The sequence below is a fragment of the Elephantulus edwardii genome, unplaced genomic scaffold, assembly GCF_000299155.1.
Source record: "Elephantulus edwardii isolate Elephantulus edwardi_28Jun2011 unplaced genomic scaffold, EleEdw1.0 scaffold00045, whole genome shotgun sequence".
NCBI lineage: Eukaryota > Metazoa > Chordata > Mammalia > Macroscelidea > Macroscelididae > Elephantulus > Elephantulus edwardii.
In genome coordinates this window covers 13849836-13867022 of record NW_006399795.1, presented here as the reverse complement: position 1 = coordinate 13867022, position 17187 = coordinate 13849836, and the positions used below count along the sequence as shown (strand labels likewise).

General features: G+C 51.5%; 1 protein-coding gene across 1 annotated transcript in view; it reads right to left on the bottom strand.

The window, feature by feature from the left end:
* Nucleotides 1-17187, bottom strand: part of MEGF6 (multiple EGF-like-domains 6) — a 170765-nt gene that overhangs the window by 113116 nt on the left and 40462 nt on the right. The gene's annotated exons all lie outside the window — the stretch shown is intronic.

Here is a 17187-nt window from a genome sequence, read left to right as displayed (position 1 = left end):
GGGATGGGAGTGTCAGAGACAGTGCAATTGGAACAGGACAGAGCAGAGTTTAGGGCTGTTGTACATAGGGTCGCTATGAGTCACAAGCAACTCAACGGCACATAACAATAAACAACAACAACATTTGCCATTATTTTTCCTCATTTCAACTGACTTCCAATCTGGGCTGCACCACCACTACTATAACTATATCCACATTCTTCTGCTGTTCATAGGGTTTGCAGAAGCCTTCAATTTAAGCGGTGGATGGCCAATCCTGCTTTCCAGTCTGTCTAAATCTAGGAGCTTTACTAAAATTTGTCCACTATGGATAACACTTGTGACATCTGACACACCAGTGGCATAGCTTTCAGTATCACAGCAACCCACAAGTTATCTCAGTACCGCTGACAAGTGCTGTACCAGTTAGAACAATGTTCTTGCTAAACACAAGAAAATGACAATTTAGTGTGTAGCTCTAATAGCAAATCAGTCTTCACACCTGGCTCAAGGCCTGGAGGCCTGGGGGCCCAACCAACTTTTAATCACAAAGGCCCACTCACCTAATTGGTACTAACTGGGTCTCAACCGCTGGAATTTGCTTACTCATAAATTTGCTTGCTCTGATTTGGTTACTCATAAATAAGTCCTAGTCTGCCTTAATCTCCCATCTCATTTGCTTTAAAAACAAACAAACAAAAAAATGGTATCAAATCAATTATGACTCACTTGACAACCTCATGTGTAAGAGTAGAACTGCTCCATAAGGTTGTCTTTGATGCTTTTTTTTGGACTAATAGATTGCCAGGACTTTCTTCCACCACCCCATCAAGTCGGCTTAAACTTCTTCCATTTAGATTAGTAGTTAGGCACAAACTATTTGCGTCATTCAGGTTGTTGTTGTTGTTATGTGCCATCGAGTCACTTGTGACTCATAGGGACCATATGTACAACAGCCCTAAACTCTGCTCTGTCCTGTGCCAATCGCACTGTCTCTGACACTCCCATCCTGATTTCCCCGGTCACTGAATCAATCCTCCTCATAGAGGGTCTTCCCTTCCTGCGCTGTCCCTCCACCCTCTCCAAGGACCAGTTCCTCCTTACAACATGTCCAAAGTATGTCAGACGAAGCCACAGAATCCTTGCCTCCAAGGAGCAGCCTGATTTCACCCTCTCTAGGATGAACTTGTTTGTTTTCTTAGCAGTCCATGGTACATTCAATACTCTTCTCCAGCACCACAGCTCAAAGGCATCGATTCTCCTATTCTCCCTAGGCATTTTCCAACTCTCTGATGCATAACAAGTGATTGCAAAGATGCATCTTAGTCTCCAGAGTGACACCACTGCTCTTCAGTACCCTGGAGAGGTCCCTAACAGCAGACTTTCCCATCACAATATGGTACGTTCCTTTTAAACTTGCTGTTGTTGTTAGGTGCTGTCAAGCCAAGTACGATCCACAGTGACCTTATGAGCAATAGATGTGAACCCTGTCCTGCCTGTGCCATCCTCACAATCTCTGACACACTTGAGCACATCTCTGCAGTTACTGTGTCAAGCCACTTTGGTGAGGGCCCTCCTCTCCTTTGCCAGTCTTCCACCTTTCCAGGTATGATGTCTCTCTCCGAGGAACAGCCTCTTCTAGCAACATGCTCGCAGTATGTGAGATGAATGAAGCTTTATCATCTTTGCCTGCAAGGAGCACTCTGGCTATACTTTCTCCAAGACATAGATATTTGTTCTTTTGGTGGTTTATAGGATATCCAGTACTTTAAAATGCAACACTTTACAAAACTTCTGTTCCTGTCTCATCCTATCTTATCTACTTGGGGTCTCTGAAATGAGTCTAGGTCAGCCACAGGCAGTGCTGGGATAGCTGAGGATAGACAAGAGGGCTGGTGGCCTCCGCAGGAAATGGCCAGGGCACTCAGCTCCTCAACCCCTAATCAATCCTGATGGTCTCAAGGCACAATTTTAAAATAACATTATTCCTAGGGGAGCTCTGGTGGCCTAGTGGTAAGGAGCTGCAACTACAATCCCAGAGGCACACGGTTCAAATCCACCAGATGCTCTGCTGGGGAAGGAGAGATAATCTCCTCCTGTACCAGTCAGATCTGATTTGATGGTACACTCACACAAAAATAATAAAATAAAAAAAGTAACATTATTCCACTAGGTTATTTCTCATGAGCTTTTCAGTAACTGGATTCTCAAAAATCCTCTGGCTGCTACAAATAGATAGTTTGCACTCCACTGGTGGTTGGGGGTTTGTTGTTATTGTTGTTATGGGGTTTTTTTCCTTATTTATTCATTGTTTGCACATTCTCTCCATCCTTTCCCTCACTCGCCTGGCCTACCTCACAATGCACCACTTGTGCACTCCACTGTTAACCTGACCAGCTTGTGTCTTTTGAGTATGTTATCAGGAGGGACCAGGCCCTGGAGAAGGGTATCATGCTTAGTATAAAAGAAAGTCAGTAAGAAAGAGGAAGATGATTGATGAGAAGGACTGACACAGTGGCTGTGACAGTGGGTTCAAATACGGCAACAGTGGGGGAGATGGCCAGGGCCAGGTGTGCTTCATTCTGTTCTACTTGGGGTCATTAGCAGTGGGAACCAATTAGATGCCCCTAAAACCAAAAAGAACTAACTGAGAGGTTGGAGATTCACCCGGTGGCCTGGTAATCTGTTACCACAAAGAGCTAGGCAAATCCTATGGAACAGTTAGTTGTCCTCTGTCTGTCACACAGGGTGAGCACAAAGCAGAACTGACTCAACACGCACACAGAAGCCTTTTTGTGGGTTAAATCAGCAGAGTCCGAAACTTTACTGCTCAGACATCAGCTTACAAGGGACCAAATGGCCTTGGCAAAGGCTGTGGGGAAAGAGAACAGGCAGGTGGGGGCACCAGGCAGACTCAGAGAACTGAGGAGACAAAGGAAAGAGGTTCCGATCACGTCCAAGAATGAAAAGGCAGTTCTCGGGACGGGGAGGGCCAGACAAGGCTGCTCCCAGTAGGCTCAAAAAGGCTGTGTGTTGAAAGTTGTTTTCCAAGAAAGAAAGTTCAGGGAGGCAGATCATGAGTTATCTGGGTTCTGGGAGATTCCGTTCCAGGACCAACAGAGGCTAGACCCCACCCATCAGTCCCTTCCCATCTGTGGTTTCCAAAGCAACCCTTGAAACCAAGAATGGGTCGCCTAGAAAGTCTCAGACAGGCCTCACCCACTCTGGATTTCCAGGGTCACCTGAGAGAAGGTCACAGCCCCTTCACCATCATGGCCTCAGCACCAACAGGTGAACAGCCCTCCCACCCCTGGCCTCCACTGTACTTGGGTCTACACCTCAGTGGGACTTGTCAAGGGCTTCTGAGTTGCAGCTATCAGGTTTTGGTCCTTCTGCACGCCCCTCCGGCAAAGAGGTGTCCCAGGGCTCCAAGGAAGCCGCCAAGCTACAGGTTTGCACAAAGCACTTGCTGAGACCAATCTTGTGTCTAGCAGGGGTGCTGGGAGGGAGACAGCCACACCTTAGCAGGAAACATACAGTCTTTGGCTGGTGGAAATGGTTAACAGGCTCAGCTACTAAAAGTTGGTAGTTCAAGTTCACGCCGGGGCACTTCAGAACAAAGGCCTGGTGATCGTCATCCCTGTGCATGGAGCACCTGCCAAGCAGCCCATGTGACACCTGTGATACATGCCACACGCGTGAGTCTCCATCTGGGAGGAAGGCATGCTGGGCTGATGAGAAACACAAAGAGAATGTGAAAGAACACAAAGTGGACAGGAGAGAGTGGGGGGGCCCCAAGATGATGGCTCTTCGTCACCCTTTGATCCTTCAATCCACACCTCTGAGCTGTGGTGTTTGAGAAGAGTACTGAGTATCCCATGGACCACCAAGAGTCAAACAGGCCTGCCCTGGAGGATGTGAAACCTGGGTGCTCCCTGGAGGCAAGGATGGTGAGACTTTGTCTTGCATCCTTTGGGACATGTTGTTAGAAGGAGTCAGTCTTTGCAGAAGGCTAATGTGCTTGGAAGGGTGGAGGGTCAACAAAAGAAAGGAAGGTGGCACAGTGACTGTAACACAATGGGCTCAAGCATGTCTCACAATGGGCTCCAGTGTCAGAAATGGTGAGGTGGCATGGGAGAGAGCAGGATGTAGACTGGCTGTTCACAGGTTGCTATGAACTGCAATCATCTGGACAGCACATAATAGCAACAATGGCTCAACTTTCAGGCAAACAATAGACAGGCCTAGACGGTGAACAATAACACCAGAGATGGAATACAAGCAATTGTGTAAAATCACAGGCAGCCTTGACCTGGGGCAAATGCTCAGAAAGCAGGAAGGGCTAGGAAAGGAGGAGGAATGGTGGTGGTAAACTCAGGGAGGGATTTAGAAGGGTGCTGCTACATTGAAGGGATTATAATCATTGTTAATAGTCTAAATATGTATCAACAGCTGGGTAGAAAACCAATTTGTTCTGCCAGCTTTCACCCAAATCATAGAAGAGATTCCTAAAAAGGAGCAGGAAGAAAAAGTGGGAGTGGGAGGAAGTAGACAGAAGGGCAGTTTCAGAATATGATTGAAAAGGGAAGCTGCCTCCTACTCCACTGTCTGCTCCTCCTCCAGCAGCGGTGGGGATCCCACTTCCTCTCCCAAGACATCCTCAGCCTGGTCTGATGCTAACGTCCCATGCGGGGGCCTGCTATGACCCAATGATGGGCTATCTCCTCCTGGGATGATGTTAGAGACATCTGTTCTAGAATGGACCACCAATGTCTGGACCTCAGTGATGAAGCTTCTCACCTGGCCCAGAATGGCCCCTTGGCCAGGAGAGATGCCCCCAGACAGGAGAGGGCACTGGGCAGCCTCTGTATCAGCTTTACTTCACTGGCGCAGCTTCACCAGGAGGTCTCGGTACTAAGACTGTGGACGTCTTTGCAAACACAACAGGAAAGACTCGCTCCCCTTTTTAGCAAACAGGGAATAGTTTTGGAGAAGGGTAACTGCCAGAAATTCAAGCTGGATTCAGAAAGGGCATGGCACCAAGGACATCACTGCTGATGCCCGGTGGATTTTGGCTAAAAGCAGAGCATACCATAAGGATGTTTACTCGTGTTTTATAGATTATGTAAAGGCATTTGATGGTGTGGACCATAACAAATTATGGCTGACATTGAGAAGAACAGGAATATCAGAGCACTTAATTGTGCTCATGAAAAATCTCTACATAGACCAAAAAGCTTGTCTGACAAAGGAAGGAAATAAAAGACATCCAGATCAGCAAAGAGATGGTAAAACGATATACAGATGAGATGATAGTATACACAGAAAACTCCAAGGACCCAACAAAAAAAAAAAAAACCTGTTAGACCTAGTGGATCAATTTAGCAGGGTGGCAGGATACAAGATCAATATTCAAAAGTCAGTGGGATTCCTCTACAATAACAAAGAGAATTCAGAGAAGGAAACCCAAGAAAGCAATACCATTTACAATAGTCAACCACAAATTCACCATCACAAGCACATGGAAACAGCCCAAATATTCAATCACAACTGAATGGATTGGGAAATTGTAATCCATTCACACATGGAATATTACTATATAGCACTCAGGAGCAACAATTTAAAAAATTCTACGTAACTTGGGAGAGACTAGAGAGCATTATGCTGAGTGAAGTAACTCAATCTTATAAGGACAAATACTGCATAAGAAAGACCATTATTGTCTTAAAAAAAAATAGAACGATAACTAGTAAAAAAATGTATGGTGATCCAATGGAGGAAAGGCTGGGAGTAGAGAGGGGTGAGGATGAGTCGGAGCAAAATCACAAGGTTGCACAATGTGGTAAGTTGGAAGCAGGGGGTAAAGGAAATGGGAAAGATCCAGCAGGGACCTGAAAAGACAGGGTAAAGGGCATAGTCCAGTGATGATTAATTTTATAAAACATAATGAATGGGAATGATTGAATGAAACACAATATGAATGAATAATAGTGTGAAACACAATGTATACAAACTTTGTAAGAAAACCAATATACAATAAAATTTTTTTAAAAAATCTTGTCTGAACAGAACAAGGAAACACAGCATTGGTTAAAAGCAGGAAAGGTGTGAGTCAGAGCTGTATCCTTTCTCCATACCTATTCAATCTGTATGCTAAGCAAATAATTTGAGAAACTGGACTTTGTAAAGAAGGTAACATCAGGATTAGAGGAAGACTCATTAACAACCTGCTTCTGAAGATAACACAACTTTGTTTGCAGAATGTGAGAAAAACTTGAAGTACTTGCTGAAGAAGATCAAAGACTACAGCCTTCAGTATGGATTGTATCTCAACATCAAGAAATCAAAAATTCCCATTGCTGGACCATTAGGCAACATCATGACAGATAAAGAAAAGATGGAAGTTGTCGACAATTTAATTCTACTTGGATCCACAATCAACACCCATGGTAACAGCAGTCAAGAAATAAAAAGACATGTTGCATTGAGAAAACTGCTGTCAAGGTGTTATCCAAAATTATAAAGAGGAGCAAAGATGTCCGTTTAAAGACCAAGGTGCGCCTAGGATCGAAGGCATGGTATTTCCCATTGCTTTCTAGGCATCTGAAGGTTTGACAATAAATAAAGAAGACTGAAGAAGAACTGATGCCTTTAAATCGTGGTGTTGGCAAAGACTGTTGACTATCCCATGGATTGCCAAAAGAACAAACAAATCTGTCTTGAAACAAATGCAAGCAGGGCACTCCTTTAGAGGCAAGGATGGTGAAACTTCATCTCATTTACTTTGAACGTATTTTCAGGAGGAACCAGTTCTGAGAGAGAGAGACGTTATGCTTGGAAAGGTGGAGGGTCAGAGAAAGAGAGGAAGACCTTCACCAAGATGTATTGGCACAGGGACCACCCCATTAGGTTTGAGTAGGATCGAGTGTGTGAGGAGGGGACAGAACAGGGTAGGGTTCGGATCTGCTCTTCATAAAGTCACTATGAGTCACAGTCAACTGTAGGGTACCTAGCAACAATCGAACAAAAGAAGACAATTGTTTATATTGTGACATGAAATTGTTAGTTCTTTTCAGAATAAAAAGAAAACCCTAGATACCCAATTGTACTCCAGCACATACGCCCAGTGTCAGAGACACTGGTGGACCAGCCTGGGAGGATGCCCACTGAGACTGGCCTGGAAGACGGTAGGAGGGAGAGCTCAGCAGGTCTGGAAAGGAGAGAGTGCAAAGACTCTCAAGTGGGAGGCGGGGTCAGTGGGCCATGGAGGGTCTGATAAAGTTGACAGAGGAAGGCTGAAGCTTCCAAAGTAGGATCCCAGAGGGCAGTCACCTTAAAGATGCTCTTCAAGCAGCAGACAAGGGGCAAGGCAAGAAGGGCTCAGCCTCCTTTGCTGTCTGCGCAGGACCCAGGGCCTCCCACACTGTCCCGGGGCAGTGTACACCCATGGGGAAATCTCCTGAGCATGACTACCAGGACCAGGCAGATTCCCATCTGAGAGAGGAGGGCCGGGCTGGGCTGTTTACACGATGGTAAGATCTCTCCCCATTTCAACAAACAGCCCCAGATCTGGAGTGGGCACCACTGAAGAAAGGGAACGTGGCTGGTACCTGGGTAGCCAATCTCATTTGGAGACACTGGGACCAGAGGACCTGGGATGGGAGAGATCACGGCCTGAGTGGGCACATGCCTGGATTCCTGGAGCATCCCCACAAGGCTGAAGGCCACCTGGCAAGCCATGTCTGCCCTCCTAACTCAGAGGTCATGCAGCTTCTCATGTCTCATCAGCCCTCGACCCCCTATTTCAGCAAAATTTGCATAGCACACAGACCAGGACCCTGGAGCCACCTGGTACCTCTTCTCACTCATCCACTCAGAGCCCATCAGCATAGAGTCACCTCCCCACCCCGCTCCAGGACCCAGCCCCTGGCAGCCTCACCCAGGAGAAGGATCACCTCAGTGACTGCTCCAGCCCTGGAGAAGCCACAGCTTCCTTCCTGACGGTGACCACCAGCAGGCCAAGGAAGCTTCCTATCCACACCAGATGCTTCAGCCCACCTCCCAGTGCCAGTTACCACGGCCATACTGAACCCAAAGCGGTCACCGCCCTCTCGCTCATCACTGCCCCCCATTCACAACGGCTGCCCTCTTCCCTGCTCCCACTGGCTCCCCTGTGCCAACTCTGTCCCTCACCTGGATACGCTCCCATTTGGATTCCCCTAAATCTTCACAAAGCTGCAGCCCCTCCCCATCGTGCCAGCAATTGCAGTGCCCCCTTCACCTCCCTCATGCTCTGCCCCTCACCTGGGTGGTTTGATTCTGCACTGCAGATACCAACACCTGGAATTACTTATCTACACTTCCTGTTACTTAAACTGCCAAATGCAAGCTCTAGTGGGAAGTGGCTGGCTGACCGACTGGTTATCAGGTGACTCCCAAGGCCCACCCACAGAGGCGATCAGGGATGGGTGCACGGGGGTTGGGGAGGGGGTGGATGCAAGGACCCAGGCTCCCATCCCCACTCTCACCGTGGGACCCCCCCCGCCTGGGTCTCTCTCCTCTCTCACTGCACCCCACCTCTCAGCCTCAGCAGTGGGCATTCCTGGTGCCACCCTATAGGCTGCCAGGGGCAGATAAGAAATATACAGAGCAGACCCTCAACTCCCACTGTCCTTCAAGTTCACACACATTTCTGTTCTCAGCCTGACATCAATGGAGGCTACATCTGAGACAGGACGCTCAACCTTCCAGGTGCTCACACGCACGCCTGCCTTGGCAGAGCAGTTCCACCAGAGGGCGCCAAAGCCTCTCCTCTCCCAGCCTCTGCCCTGCAAGGTGGCTGTTTCTGGCCTTCGAGAGCTTGAACTTGGCCTGTGGGTCTAAGGTGGCCTCCCTCACACCCCCTACTCATATTCAGGGCACTATCATGAGCTCTGCACCAGCCAGAGGCAAGAACAATGCCCCTGTGCGGAGGCAAACATGAGCATGTAAAAGCAAGAACACTGGCTTGTGGAGGCAAACAGGAGCCAGAGTATGAAGCCGTGTTCTTGTTATTGTGTGCCACTGAGCTGGAACTGACTCGTATCTGACCCTCCAGCAGGTTTTCAGAGGCAGTGAATTGCATGGGAGGAGATTGTCCATCCTTCTCCTGCAGAGCAGCTGGTGGGATTCGAACTTCGTGCCTTGGGAATGGCAGTACAGAAGCATTGAAGCCATGAGACTCAGCACACAGGGCCCATGCTCCCAACTTCCCACTCAGCCAGGCCTAGGCCCCATCTCAGAGTCCCACCAAGACCCCCTGAGACCCAACCCCCTGAGATCCGGAGGAGATCTGGGCTCGGGTCTGTGTGCGAGCAGGGTCCTAAAACTCCATGTTCCCATGAAGTCCTTCTCTCACTCGGGGTCTCATTTTAGAGTCAATGGGGTGCAAGGACCACTGTCCACAGGTGCCCCCAGTGGCTGAAGCTGTTTGCCTTCCCTGTGGCCTCGGTTTCCTGGCCCTGCAGCTTCCCTGGCTTAGCCCCACCCTGAGGCATCTGGGGAAAACCAAGCACCATCCCATCTTGGGAGTACCCTCCCCTGGGTAGCCTGGCCTGCTGGGTGCCATCCAAGGCCTGGTGCCCAGCACCCTCTCCCTGGGCCTTGGCCTTGGGAAGGAGGAGGCTAGTGTGAACATTCTCTCCCTGGGCCCCAGCCTTGGAAAGGAAGAGGCTAGTGTGAGCACCCTCTTTGCTGCTCTTGACCATAGCCCTGCTCAGGGCTGTCCGTGCACATGAAGATCCTTACTCCTCTGCACTAGCCCTGAGGAGCTTTGGGGTCCTCCAGTAGGCTCCTCACCACCAGGGGCCATGCTGGCCAGGGTCCCATAAAGCCTGGGACAGAGAACCCAGAGTTCACCCATCAGGCATCCAGGAGAGAGTGTCACCCTCCATGTATCCAACCTCAATATGGAGCAGCAAAGAAACCCCACATGGCAGCCAGGACTTCCCAACCCTCCCGGTATACCCTGGAATGGGGAGACCCCAACATAGCACCCAGCCACAGGGATAGGGGGAAGCAGCTAGGACCACCCTCCTCTCAGCCCACCCTCAGCCTCAGAGACCTCACAGCCCATGCAGGGGTAGAGCAGCTGTGGCTCAGCCCCGGGAAGTGGTCATTTGGCCTGGACCCAGCTAGAATCAGGTTGAACTGAGGAGGGAGAGTCCAGCTGAAGATAGGCCAGCCCAGGGATAGGCACCAGGAGGGCCATGTGACCGTGATCCTCCAGGGTGAGCATAGTAATGCCCGTAAGCCCTGTGTAGGTCAGGGTAGTGGGACAAGGGTTGGACAAGGAGGGTTCAATGTTCTCAGAGGAAGAGTGTCTGTACCCAGCCTTGCTACTTCGACTGAGCTCCTGAGAGCCAGATCGAGTGTCCATGACAGAGACGCTCTGCCCAGGGGATGCTGCTAATCACTGGCACTGACCCCCTGCATCCCACCCAGCACTGGGCAGACTGTGTGCTTGGCAGGAGCCTGTGAGCAGGTTCACCACCCAGTAAGTCCACTGCCAAGCCTCTCCTCTCCTGTCCCTGAGCAGAAAGGTACCTGAGTTGCCCCCAGCTTGTCTCCAGGGTGGCTGTAACAGAGGCTTAGCATAGCCCAAGTTCATTCACACACACAGTGCCAGTGGCCAGAAGTCCAATGGTAAGGTGCCAGCGAGGGCTCTAGGGAGGCCCGTTTCTGGTCTCTTCCAGCAAACCTGGGCTTCCCTGGTTTGTAGACACAGTGCCTAAGTCTCTGCCTCTGTTGTCACATGACCCTCTTCCCCAGGCGTCTGTGTGTATCCCATCCTCCTCGCATAAGGGCATCCACCAGTCACTGGGTCAAGGATCCACCTACAAGAGCACATCTTAACGTCATCACATCTGCAAAGTCCCTATTGGCAAAGACATTCCCGTAAAGTTCCAAATAAGGTCTTGGGGGTCACAGTGTTTAATGATCCAGAACGTTAACTCAGGCAATGCAGGACAGCACTGCTCAGGGCCCCAGGACGCCAATATGCACAGTCCACACTGGGGTGTCCCAAGGCCAGCACTGGTGGTGCGTGATTCCTGGGCTGTAGCCAGCTTGGCCGTGTGAGACTCCTGGGCTGTAGCCAGCTTGGCTGTGCGTGATTCCTGGGCTGTAGCCAGCTTGGCCGTGCGTGACTCCGGGGCTGTAGCCAGCTTGGTCGTGCGTGACTCCTGGGCTGTAGCCAGCTTGGTCACAACATCCATGAAACCCAGCAGACCTGGGATCCTGCCTGGGACTAGCATAGGACCTACTTCCTCTCCTGAGACCTCAAGCCAGTGGGTGCTTTGCCTCCAGCACCAGACCTGGCACCTAGTAGAGCAGAGGTTGGCACATGGAGCTTGCCTGGGCAGCCAACCTCCTCTGTCCATCCATCGGCCGCCAGGAGACCTGCCCAGGAAGCTGTCAGCACCTCAGCCACCTCCTCTTCCACCAGCACCTCCTGCACCTGTCACGGAGGCCCCGTTACCGAGCAGCCTGACTGCAGGTGGTGCTGCCCGCCCCTCTTAGAGAGACGCGGCTGGCCCTGTAATGCCCACATCGCCCCACCCCAGGGCACGGCCTCGCTGAGCCTCGTTAATCACCAGGGTGGGCGGGGGAGGCCACGCAATGCCCAGGAATCCTCCAAAGGAGCTGGCTGCACATTTCCTGGAAGCTGTTCCTGGCGGCGCCTGCTCCGGATGGCCAGGCAGGGGGAGGGCAGACACCCCAGGCTGCCCACTGGGGTGATCCCTGTGGCGGAAGGCCAGGAGGACCAGCAGCTTGTTGACAGTTCTAGAAAACCTGGCACCTTCTTGCTGGAAGAGATCCTGCAGGGTTGTAACGAGCCAAGAGCAGCCTGGCTCCTTCCCTGTCCACAGCGAGGTGTGTCCTTGGGAGACTGTCCTGCTGGCCCTACGGTCCTCTACGCAAACCAGGTCATGGGGACAGGAGAGGTGGCATGGCAGGAGAAGCCACCTATCCACCTGGCAGATGCGAACCAGCATCCAGGTCTCCTTCCTGGCCACCTGGGGGGTGGGGGGGACACAGGGATCCCAGCTGGCTGAGACACCCAGAGCAGCTGGACTGTGGCCAACAGGAGGCAAGCTGTCCCAATAAGAGCACAGTGGGCCTCCCTTCCTGGCTTCTCAACAGCTAAGAAGTGTTCAGAACTGACACACAGCGCCATCACCTATGTATGGTTACCGCAAGAGACAGACGGGCAGGACTCCAGCATCCAACCAACCTGCACACGCTCCTCCAGGGGTCCCACTGTTATTACCTGCTCTGCTGGGATCCACAGAAGGGCAGGGAGTGATGCAGAGACCGCATCCTGAGCCTTCTAGCAGGAAGAACGAGGAACGGATGCTTAGTCAGTACATACAAGGACCACAAAGCAGGACCCTGGCCAAGCTGCCCTCTCCCTCCATCTCCAGGTGTGCTGTGGGCAGCAGAACCTTGTGGGGTCTGGGGTCCCGGGGGAGCAGGAACAAGGCTGCAGGGCAGGCTGAAGCCCAGGCCTTCGGGGTATAAGAATTGCTGGAGGAGACCTCCCAGGAGAACGGGCAGCCCTGGAGAGGCGGGGAGACCCTGGCCTTCTCTGAAGAGGGTTAGGGTCCTCCTCATAAACATGGGGGATCAAGCTGTCCACTCAGTCAGTGCCCCATCAGGAAGTCTGGGGGGGGTCTGTCACATTCCCATGCCCGGGGGTCTGCTTCTCAGTGTCCCCTGCTGCAACAATGTCACTGACAGCCCCCTGAACTGAGTCCCCACACCCAGGGGTCTGGAGCCTGCCCCCAGGAGAGGCCACACTGCCCCATTGTGCAGGAGCTGGAGGACACAGGCCTCCCCAGAGCAAGACAGAGCAGGCTTTGTGAGTGGGGATTAGGAGGGGGACGAACATGGTCACCAAGTGACTCACTGGTGGACGTGTCCCTCCCAGAACAGTGATGGGCTAACAGACACCTCAAGTCCGAGGATCATTCCAGTGGCTCCTCTCATCAACTAGCAAACCTGCTGCCTGGGAGGTGGCCAGGTTTGAGGTGCCACCTTCAAAGTCCTACCCTGTCCCACGCACAAGGCCCTAGAGAACTCCAGGGCATCTGCAGGTTTTAGGGCTACCCCCCCTCCACAAGGAGGGGTCAATGCCAATGAACTGTGTTTAGGTGAAGAAGCTGAAGACCTGGCCCTGACCACTCCAGCCGGGAGGGGCGCTGACAGCTCTGGCAGTCCTGAGGGGAGAGGGGTCTTGCTGTTTGGGTTTTCTGATTACCCAAATCCTCAGAGCTGGACTCGAGGGCAGCCCAGACACAGGATGGGGGACTAGGAGGGGCCTCTGGGTCTGGGTGAGGTGCCAGGGGCTCTCCTCCCCAGGACCACTGTGCAAAAACCTCACCTTATCCTCCCCCATCAAAGGGACACATGGACTTGGAGGTGGGGTCCTCAGCATCAGAGCCCCAGCTACCATCTCCTCTCCAAAGCAGACACCAGTCACATTGTCTGATAACTGTAGGGGGGCTGAAGAGACAGGGGAACCCCCCCCCCTTGCCCCTGAGCCCTGGCCCTGCCCTACCTCCCCAAGCCCTGGTTATCCCCAAGGCTCCCGCAGCAGAACTCACCAGGCCCCACCTCCCCGTCCAGCCTGGCACCAGGCACCCCTGAAGGAAGCTGGCACCATCTCACACACTTCCCACACTTGGGCTTGGCCCAGCTCCCCCCAGATGACCGCCCACAGAGGAGGAGCTGCCCAGCAAAGCCTCGTGTCCTGACCATCATCTCTAATGACCAGGTGCGAAGGGCGGTGCAGGTCTGGGGACCTGGGTGCAGTTCTCAAGGGAGCCTGACAAGGGGAGGGGAGCTCTGATTAGGAGGGATTTCTGATTAACTAGAAAAGAGGCTACACTCCCTTGGAGCTGGGAACCGGAGGGCAGCCCCAAAAGTGAGGGTAGTAAAGGAGGTGGCCCCAGCTCTACGGGAAGGGATGGGTGAGCCCCAGGAAGACCTGGCCTCAGGGTTAGAGGCGAGTCAAACTGGCACTGACAGAAAACACAGACTAGTCAGATTCCCAAAGCCTAATGATGCTCACCCACTATGCCAGCTTGAGGGCCCTTCAGGCTCTTCCTGAGGTCCTGAGACAATGGGGTTGGTGTTCTGTCAGCATCCCTCAGACCTCTCCCTGGGTCTGTACCCCTTACAGCACACGAATGTCCATGTCCCTCAAAATATGGAAGCAAATGTCAATAGGACCAAAGAGGGACATCAAATTCTGCAGTAACAGTCTAGCACCCCCATCTGTCCGCTTACTGCACTGCAACGGCCTGTGTGCTGCCCGGAGGCTGCAAGCTGTGCCAGGATTTCAAATACCAGCAGTCACCCACGGTGGGCAGGTTACAGTGCAGCTTCCAGACCAAGAAAAGATCAGAAAGAAAGGCCTGGCGAACTTATCATTGCTGTTACATGCCATTGAGCCAGCTCTTCAGTGACTCAGTGACCCTCTGACCCACACATCCGAAACCCGTCCCGTCCTGTGCCATCCTCATCTCCAATACGCCCGTCGTCACCATCACGACAATCCAATTTGCTGAGGGTCTTCCTCTCTTTCTCCAACCCTCCTCCTTTCCTAGCATGATGTTGTGTTCCAAGGACTGTCCTCCTGACAACACGCCCCAAGTATGTGAGACAGACTACTACCATTCTTGTCTCTCGTTGCACTTTCTCCAAGACAGATTTGCTTGTTCTCTTGGATGTCCATGGGATACTCAGAACTCTTCTCCAACACAAATTCAAAGACAGCAATTCTTTGATCTTCCATTTTTCACTGTCCAACTTTCAAATGCCTGGTGGGCTACTTCACAAATATTTGACAGATCTAAACAGAATAGGGAGCTCTGGTGACCCAGTGGTAAGAAGCTGCACTGCCACCCCGAAGGCAGATGGTTCTAAACCACTAGCCAATCCACAGGAGAAGTCTGGGTAATCTCTTCCCGCGTGATTAACTGCCTCTGAAAACCTGCTGGAGGGTCAGCTAAGGTTCTGTTCTGACTTGATGGTCCATAACAACAACAACAACAAGCAGAATGTATTGTCCAGGAGAGAGCTGGAGGAGAGTCCACATCTAAAAGGACAAATGGTCACAATGGCCGCAGATAAATCAAGTCTGAAGATGACTGGGGAACATTTTGTTGTTAGAGAGAGTGTCACCATGAATTGAAACTGACTCGATAACACACAGAACGTGATTGTTGGAGACTTCCTGGACAGACACATGAGAGAAACAGTCAGCAGAGGCCAACACTGTTTCTTACACAACTCTGTGCTACCAGCCGTGATAAATACCAACCCACAAAGCAGACACAGAGGCAGACAGGCAAGATGAATGGAAATGGGCGGAAGAAGGGACTGCATCCAGGGCCATGCACACAGAGCAATGGCGGGAGGGTGGCGTAGAGCTTGTAGTGTTCTGTTTACACAGAGTCCCTGTGAGCTGGAACCACCTCTCTAGCAGCAACAAAGTGGTGCAGCTACTTTGGGAAAACAATTGACAGTCTCTTGAGAAACTTAAGAAACCCCAGCCATAAAGGTTGTGAAACATTCTATGGCGTAGACAAACTTTGAAGACATCCAACTCAGCTCACTGCCATCGAGTCAGACGACTCACAGCTGACCCATCAGCAGGTTTTTGGGTGGCTATAATCTCTTGAGAAGAGGTTATCTATCCATTTTTACAGGTAATTTATCCCCTAATTTATAATTGTTGTTGTTGTGTACCATTGAGTTGGAACCGACCCATAGCTGACCCTCCGGCATGTTTTCAGAGGTGGTTTAATCCCATGAGAGGAGCTTGTCCATTCTTCTCTCACAGAGAAAGCTGGTGGCCTCGAACCGTGTGCCTTCGGGATTGCAGTGCAGCTTCTTGCTAGTAAGAAGTCTTTTAGGGAAGTCTAGGGAGCCCTGTGGTAAGGAGTTTCCGGCCAACCCAAAGGCACGTGGTTTGAATCCACCAGTTGCTTCCTGGGAGAAAGAGGGACACTCTCCTGCCAGGTGATTTCTAAGAGGATCAGCTCTGAGTCGGTTCAGACTCAACACACATAACAAATGGTGGCGTCGTTCACTGGACAGGCACGCTGCTAACCCCATGATGATGTCTCTCCGGCGGTTCAAATCCACTAGCAGCTCTATGGGAGAAAACCTGGGGCTCCATCTACAGAGCCCCAGTGGGGAAGGCTGGTCCTGGAACCCCTTCAAGTCCCTCCTCAGGCACCTAGCACAGCTCCTCTCAGACCCCTACTCTCAAGGTTCACCCCTCAGCAAGGATAACTCACTAAAAAGGCAAGGGGTGGGTAGAATCGCTGGTGGCACCATCTGTAGGGAGTTGTGTTACTAACCCGAAGACTCTGCTTCTCTGGTGGTTCAAATCCACTAGCTGCTCTGAGGGAGAAAGATGGACAATCTCTTCTTGTGTGAATTACAGCTTCTGAAAACCCCCTGGAAGATCAGCTGAGTTCATTCCCAAGGACCTTGCCCATCCGCTCACTGCTCAGGTGTGGGAACCAAACCTCTATTAGGTGTGAGCAGAATCCCAAGGGACGGGACGGCAAAACACCAGAGCAAGGCCGCCCTGCCCGGGATGCCCGAGAGGCAGGCTCCCAGGTGTGTGCGTGTTCTTCCTCCAGGTTCCAGGTATCCTGGGACACCTTAGGTGTTTGACTTTCCCCAAGGGTTCTGAGTCCTCCCTCTGCATGCAGGGTCCTCCTCAAGTGCACTGAGACCTGCTCGGGCATTTTGACTCCTCCCTGGACACGTGGGATCTTCGCTGGACGTATGGAGTCCTCCCTGAAGGTAGTGGCTCCTCCTCAACTGTATGAAATGCTTCCTGAGTTTGGTGAGTCCTCCCCAGCTCAACAGGATTCTCCCCAGACATTTGGAGTCTGATCCAAGTTTATAGGATCACTGGACTTGCACGATTCCCATGGATATAGATATAGGGCTCCTCCTTGAAACCAGACATATAGTACCCCATGCCCACACCTCTATCCTAGTCACATCACGTTGGCTGAAACCTTCTGCTCAGCCAAGCCAAAGTCAAGTGCAGAGTACAGGGTAGGGGGCATAAAACCACAGCCAAGATTGTGAACAAAGCCACAATAAACAACCAAAGTGCTCATCGACAAATGAATGGAT